Here is an 8,631-nt window from a genome sequence, read left to right as displayed (position 1 = left end):
AAGTCCTACTGATCCTTTCAATCAAGATGGCTTCAGGCAAGGCACATTTATTACAGGGATACAGAGGTGTCTAATAGAACTCATTTCATATAGGCCTTCCCTGTATAAAATAGTTCCCATGTACCTTGCCACTCTCCATCTTATCTTGATTTACTGTTCCTCAGGATGTGAGGGTGATCTGGCTGCGACATCTGTCACCCCATAGTTCGCCAGGGTTGATTTAGTGTTCCTCATAGTGTTTATCATCTTCTGATATAGCATCCGTTTGTTTATTGCCTTCACTGGACTCTCACTCCAGGAGAGCAGGGACTGCTATTTTCCCCAACATCTAGCTCATTGCTGAATGAATACTTAAATAAATGAATTCAAAGGCTGAAACAGAATTGAGGTTCATAAGGGACTGGAATTGAAAACAGGAAAACAATCAGGACTGGGGCAGGTGTCTCCCAAGAGTTAATCTTTAGGCCCATGTGTTTACCTCTATCTTTTTCTTCTCAATTACTTTTTTGTTTGTTTGTTTGTTTTAGGTAAACTCTATGCCCAATGTGGGGCTTGAACTCAAGACCCCCAAATCAAGAGTTCCATGTGGCATGCTCTACTGACTGAACCAGCCAGGCACTCCTCTTTCTATCTACTTTTTTGCTTCTCTCTACAGACTAATCTGAGGGGAGGGAGGAATAAAGAGAAACAAGATGCTTTAAACCAGAGGTTTCCAAACCTGATGGCTCATGAGAATTATTGCAGGATCACTTTAAAAACATTGATTCCTGGGCCTCATTCAAGATCCTGTGAATAAAAACGTCCATGAATGGGGCTCTGGAATCTGGAATAATTTTAAAATCCATATTTAGTGAGCCAGGTAGTGAATTATAGTTTGGTCTCTGAGAACCTCTGCCCTAAACAAATCAACCTTTCCCAAAAATGTTGTATAGGATTGACTTGTTTAAGAAATTGTTATTTGGAACACTTAGTATGAGCTAGGCATTGGTGTAGATACTAGGAAACTGTAGGAAAGAAAACTAAAGACCCCAAAATTCTTATGGTTGCTCCCATACACAGGAAAAGGGAGGGAAATGCTTTTATTTTTTTTAGCCCATTATACAACTATTCAGAAAACAGACTGCTAATGTTATTGAAAGAATACAGTCCTCGATGAGATGTCAGAATGCGTGTGCATGCATGCACACAGTGCATGTGTGAGTAAGAGAGGGGCAGAGAGAAAAGGAGAGAATCCCAAGCAGGCTCCGTACTTTCAGCATAGAATCCCACATGGGCTCGATCTCATGAACCCTGAGATCATGACCTGAGCTGAAATCAAGTCAGATGCTTAACCTACTGAGACACTAGGCATCCCTCAAAAGATCTCATTTCTAATCTTGCCTCTGCCACCAACAGTCTGTGTCTCCTTGGGCAAGTCATGTCCCTACTCTGAGCCTTTGTTTCCTCAAGAAAGAAACTGAGATAATATCTTCTTTGTGTTCCTCTCAGAGGATTATAAAAATTAGATGAGATAATGCAAAATCCTTTGAAAATTCTACAAACATTAGCTGCTATGTTTTACCCACAGACATCATTGTCTCTGTACTTGTATAGAACATTTTGGTTATGAATTCCCAGCAGTCTTGGTAACAGAAGAATAGGGATCCAAAGTTAACAATGTTCTCTCATGATTGAACTTTACTTATCAACCAGTTGTTCAGAGTTAAGCACATTATAAACATTATATTATCTTGTATTTCTATAATACTTATCACTGGTATCATTTAATTTAGTAATATCTATATTGCTCTTTAGTTACTCTCCTTGTTAGACTTGTTTTCCCAAACTCCTTGTAAAATCATTAAGGGTGAGCCTGTTTTGTGCTTGCCGCATATTCTCAAGGCACTAGCCATAAAGCTGGGCAGTTGGTGCTCCATAAATACTTGTGGTGGAGTGATTGAATTGATAGTTATTTGTATGATAACTACAATTATGAGGGTATGTGCCCTGCTTGTTATCATCAGCCATAAGAGCGGGGAGGCAGGAAGTGAGGAGAGAGTGTGGTTAATGCTTGCCAGTTTTTCTCTTCATTCCCTCCCTCTCATTTTTGGTGGAATCTGAGAGAGATGGCTGACAGGATGTGGGTGGGAATAGATGGATCTGACAGGGACTGAGTTTCAAGGCTGCATCTATCTGTTCTGCTGAAGGATTGATCTGAGTAGTTGTGCAACGGGGAATGTATTGGAATGTGTGAATTTTACAGAACATGTTAAAGTGGAATGTATGATAGACAAAGCTCTTGGGATTATAAAAATTAAATACAATGAGGTTAGGTAATGCTTAGACCAAAATATTAATAAACTCTGCACTATGTAACATCTTTTCTGAAATTCACAGTGTCATACATCTTGATTGCCTAGATCTTATAATCGACTTGAGAAAAAGTAGAGATACCTATATATTAAACATTTATTTTATTTTTTTAAATTTCAAGTTTTAATTTTTATTCCAGTTAGTTTACATATAACATTTGTTTTAGGTGTACAGCATAGTGATTCAGCACATCCATATAACAGCCTGTGCTCATCATGACAAATGAACTCCTTAATCTCCATCCTATTTCCCCCATCCTCCCCATACTTATACATTTTTTTAATGAATGGGTAAACTAAGACATAGTCAAGGAAAGTAGCTTAATCCTTGGGATTTATCAAACACAGCTATTAAAAATTAAATCTTTTTTTATCTAAATTAGAATATTTGGAGGATGTAATGTCTTTTTTAAAGAATTATTTATTTATTTATTTATTTATTTATTTATTTATTTATTTTGAGAGGGAGAATCTCAAATGACCTGAGCCAAAAACAGAGTCATATACTTTCTTAACTGACTGAACCACCCAGGAGTCTCTGGAGGATTTAACTTCCTTTTTTTTTTTTTTTTAAATTTTTTAAAGGTTTATTTATTTTTGAAAGACAGAGAGACAGACCGTGAGCAGGGAAGGGTCAATAAGAGAGGGTTACAGAATCTGAAGCAGACTCCAGGCTCCAAGCTGTCAGTACAGAGCCTGATGTGGGGCTCAAACTCACAAACCACGAGATCATAAGCTGAGCCAAAGTTGTCTGCTTAACCAACTGAGCCACAAAGGCGCCCCTGGAAGATTTAATTTCTAAATCTAGTTTCTTGTGTGGAAAAAAATGTATAGTAATGAGTTGTGAATGCAATAGCATTCATCACTTTACACTGGGTACTTATTCTGAATTTTAAAATAATGAGCAAAATGTAGGTAATTTTGTGGTTAGGCACGTTAGCAAAAAAAGATAAATATTTGCACCTCTCTTTGGTTAAAATCTAACCTACTGAGTATGTGAGCATGACCCTGAGTCTGCTTGGAAATAGAGTGGTCATTATGATCTTGATATTTTGGATGTTCATCTCTGCCTTTTTTTTTTTTTTTTTTGCAGTTTATATTTGGGAACTAAATGAATAAGATCTGTTTTCTGTAAAGTAGGCTACATTTCAGTTGGGTGAGATATGATGAGTTCCTAGCATAAGGGGCATATGTATCTTGGCCCAAACGCTTGCTTACACTTTGTTAGTTTTATTAAGTTTTAACTCCAGTATAGTTAACATAAAACATTATATTAGTTTCAGGTGTACAATATAGTGATTCAACAATTGTATACATTACTCCGTTCTCATCATGACAAGTGCACTCTTGGGGCCCAGTTGGTTGGGCGTCTGACTTAGACTCAGGTCATGATCTCATGGTTCGTGAGTTCAGGCCCCTGAATAGGTCTGTGCTCATAGCATGGATCCTGGAACCTGCTTTGGATTCTGTGTCTCCCTCTCTCTCTGCCTCTTCCCCACTTGCACTCTGTGTCTCTGTCTCTCTCTCAAAATAAGAATTAAAATAATTAAAAAAAAAAACACGCAAGTGCACTCTTTAATTCCCATCACCTATTTCACCCAATCTCCCCCCACCCGCCCAACCTTTCTGGTAACCATCAGTTTGTTCTCTGTAGTTAACAGTCTGTTTCTTGGTTTGTCTCTCTCTCTCTCTTTCCTTTGTTCGTTTGTTTTGTTTCCTAAATTCCACATATGAGTGAAGTCATATGATATTTGTCTTTCTCTGACTGACTTATTAGGTTAGCGTTATACTCTCTAGCTCCATCCAAGTTATTGCAAATGGCAAGATTTCATTCCTTTTTTTATGGTTCAATAATATTCCTGTGTATATACCATATTTTCTTTATTCACTCATCCATCAGTGAATGCTTGGGCTGCTTCCATAATTTGGCTATTGTAAATAATGCTGCAATAAACATGGGGGTAGGTGGGTTCATATATCCTTTCAATTAGTGTTTCATTTAAAAAAATTCTTTGTGGGGGTCCACCTGGGTGGCTCAGTCAGTTAAGCGTCTGACTTCAGCTCAGGTCATTATCTCACAGCTCGTGAGTTCGAGCTCTGTGTCAGGCTTTGTGTTAATAGCTCAGAGCCTGGAGCCTGCTTAGCATTCTCTGTTTCCTCTTCTCTGTCCCTCCCATGATCATGCTCTATCTCCCTCTCTCAAAAATAAATAAACATTTAAAAAGAAAAAAGAAAAGAAAAATACTAAGTATTTAAACAAATTCTTTTGTAAATACCTAGTAGTAGGATGACTAGATCATAGGATAGTTCTATTTTTAAGTTTTTGAGGAGACTCCATGCTGTTTTCCACAGGGGCTGCACCCATTTGCATTTCTATCAACAGTGCAGGAATGTTCCTTTTCCTCTACATCTTTGCCAACTCTTGTTGTTTCTTATGTTTTTTATTTTAGCCATCTAACAGGTGTAAAGTGATATCTCATTGTGGTTTTGATTTGCATTTCCCTGATGATGAGTGATGTTGAGCATCTTTTCTTGTGTCTTTTTGCCATATTATTTCCTATACTTTTGATTGAGCTTTTCCTGTGGGTTGGCAGTCTCCTCTCACATCCCCAAACCCCAAAGAAGAAAGGCATTTCAGGGTGATCCCTCCTCTGGCATGTGAGACTCCCCCAGATGAAGCACTTTGATACACTGTATGGGAAAATAGAACTGTCCATGAAGGGTCAGGCAAATCACAGAAATATCGTGATGGTGGAGGAACAGAGATTCCATTAACTTGAATGTGCCCCTCAGAGCCCAGTGGAAGGTGCCTACAGTTTTAGTCCTTACCAACAATGATGGTGTCTTTCAGGGAGGCTCCCTTCATTTCTGGTCTGTCTCTCCTTCTTCCTGTTCTCCCCATTTCAAACTCTCAGGAAAGAGCCACATCTCCCTACAGGTTTAGTCCAGAGTTGTTTGTATGGCCTCGGCAAATCTGAGCAATACTTTGGGCCCGAGGTGTGTCCTGCTCAGTCTCAGAAATAATTTTTTCTCCCATTTCAGTTTCTCACTCCTTCCTTCCTTCCTTTCTTTTTTTTTTTTTTAAATGTTTATTTATTTTTGAGAGAGAGAGAGAGCGTGTGAGTGAGGCAGGGGCAGAGAGAGAGGGAGACACAGAATCTGAAGCAGGCTCCAGGCTCTGAGTTGTCAGCACAGAGCCTGAAGCGGGGCTTGAACTCACGAACCACGAGATTATGACCTGAGCCGAAGCCGGACACTTTACCGACTGAGCCACCCAGGTGACCAACTCACCCCTTTCTTGAGAGACAGTGTAATTAACCTTTGAAAAGGTTATTTTTCTCATTACCATAATATTACTAGCCTTGTCTTTCAGGAATAGACTACCTTTTTCACTCTTACATTTCTAACAAGTCACTTTACTACCTTAGACTTCAACTCTGATTAAACTTATTTGAGCAGCTGATTACATTCTTTGGATTCTAGTTCTCGCTTTGATAGGTGAATGTGAAGAGTTTGGCAATAAACCTCACTGCATCTAAAAAAATGGTTTCTAAGTTATAAGGTGCTAGAAAACATAAAGGTCATTATTATAATCTCTCAAATCTTCCAAATTAATTTTCTCTTTGTCTACCAAAATGTGGGGTGAAAAAAGGTGGTAAGAAATCTTGAAAGCAGCATGAATGAATCTTGGCCAAGGAAATCTCTATCAAACAGCATTTATTAAATATAAATGATATTCAGAGATTTTGTGTATGAGGTCAGCAGGAAGATTCATTCATTCACCATGTATTTACTGAGTGCCTTCTACCAGTGTCCGGTAACAGTGGATAATAATCTATTTGTTCTTATTTATTATTATCAATCTAATATCGGAGATTGATTTAACATACCTAAATACTACATAATGAGATAGAGTCTTGTAGACAAATACATAACCATCTCCTCATCTTAAAACTTTGCAAAGTAAGTACAGGTTCCTTAGTTTGGCATTTGAGGCCTTCTAAATTCTTGCTCTATACTACCGTTTTCCCACTCCATATATCTCCTTAGCAGTATTGTCCAATAGAAGTATACTGCAAACCGCAAATGCAATTTTAGTTTTTCTTGTAGTCATTTGTTTTTTGAGAGAGAGAGAGAAGGTGCAAGAGAGAGAAGGTGCAAGAGAGAGAAGGTGTGTGAGAGAGAGAGAATCCTACAAGGGGCAGAGAGAGATGGAGGGTGAGAGAGAGAAAAAAGCAGTGCTCACCCAGGGCTTGTGTTTTTACCGGAAGCAGGGTTCATGCTCACCCAAAGTGGTGCTTGAGCTTACCTGAAGTGGGGCTCCTGCTCCGTTGAACTCATTAACTGTGAGATCATGACCTTAGCCGAAGTCAGATACTTAACGACTGAGCCACCCAGGCATCCTGTAGTCTTATTTGAAAAGTAAAATGTAACAAGTGAATTAGTTTGAATAATATATTGTATTTAACTGAATATATCCAAAATATTATCATGCTAACATATAATCAGTATTTTATTTTATTTTATTTTTTTTAACATTTTTTAAAATTTATTTCTAGGAGAGAGAGAGAGAGAGAGACAGCGTGAGCAGGGAAGGGTCAGAGAGAGAGGGAGTCACAGGCTGAAACAGGCTCCAGGCTCTGAGCTGGCAGTCAGCACAGAGCCCGACGCGGGGCTCGAACCCACGATCCGTGAGATCATGACCTAAGCGAAAGTCGGACGCTTAACCGACTAAGCCACCCAGGCGCCCCTATAATCAGTATTTTAAAACTATTAGAGATATTTTACATTTTTTTGTATTAAATCTTCAAAATTTGATGTGTAGATTATACTTAACAGCTCATCTCAATTCAGACTAGCCACATTTCAAGTTCTAAAAAGCCATATGTGTCTAGCGGCCACTGTATGGGACAGCTGAGGTGATCTCTACCTCGATTATCCCATGTTTTATGCACGTGACCTGTATTGTCTCTTTTCCTTTATTCCTGGCTACCATGCACACTTTTCCCATTTAGACACCAGTGATATAGAGAAAACTGTTCATATAGCAGATACATTCCACTGTGGCTGCTTGTATATTTATCTTCTCCTCCCTACCACTGCCACAAGGGACCATCTCATGATTTTACTTGTCTCAGTGCCTTAAATGCTTTAACGTGATCACAGTAACAAACAATATTTCCAGAGGGCTTGCCATGTGCCAAGCACTATGCAATCTGCTTTACACATATTAACTCATTTTCTCATTTTAATCTCATAAAGACCTCATGATGTACCCTTACTATTGCCAGTTTGCAGATGGGGAATCTAAAACAGAGAAATTATGGAGCTTGCCCAGGGTCATTCAGCTGTAGGGCCTAGAATTGAAAGAATGTAATCTGACTCCATACTTAACGCTCTTTTATTTTTAAATTGGTAAATATAGTACATATGTGAAAAAATGAACAGATAATAAAAATAAATAAGTAGTCTAACTAATTATTATAAAGCCCACAACAGTGTAACCACTATCCACATCAAGAAACAGAAGATTTTTAGGTTTCAAACCCATTGCTTCTTCTAAGTCTCAACTCCTCTCCATAAAGTTCCTTCTGTCTTAGATACAGCCATTATCTATTTCCTTGCTCTTCTTTATAGTTTTAACACCTAAGTATGCATTATTTAATATCTTTTAACTTTATAAAAATGGAGTGATATATTATATATTCTTTTGTGAGTGGATTCTTTTTAACATTATATTTTTAAGATTCATATATATCATTGCATGTAGTTTGTTCATTTTTGTATTAGATTCCATTATACAATGATACCACAATTTATCTATTATGTTATTGATAGAGGACATTGGATTGTTTATCATTTTTAGCTATACCAAGAATACTGCTATTAACATTCTTTGACATGCATCCTGGTGCCCATGAGAGTGCCCTTCTAAGAGTTTATAACTGGAAGTGACACACTGGCTCATGTATGGGCCTGTGTTCAACTTTAGTAGATAAGGCCAAGTGCTTTTTCCAAACTGGTCAGTTCATTTACTTTCCCTAGAGTGAAGTGAAAATTCCCATTGCTCCACTCCTAGTCAGCAGTTGTCATTTTCAGTCTTTTTTATTTTTTTATTTTAGAGAGGTAGGGAGAGTGTGAGCAGGTAAGAGAGGCAAAGGGAGAGAGAGAAAGAATCTCAAACAGCTCTATGTTCAGTGTGGAGTCTGACTTGGGCCTCGATCCCATGACCCTTGGATCATGATCTGAACTGAAATCAAGAGTCAGATGTGCTACTGAC

Source organism: Hyaena hyaena, unplaced genomic scaffold (assembly GCF_003009895.1).
Source record: "Hyaena hyaena isolate Hyena2069 unplaced genomic scaffold, ASM300989v1 scaffold_1276, whole genome shotgun sequence".
Lineage (NCBI taxonomy): Eukaryota > Metazoa > Chordata > Mammalia > Carnivora > Hyaenidae > Hyaena > Hyaena hyaena.
Note: the sequence above shows the minus strand (reverse complement) of the source record.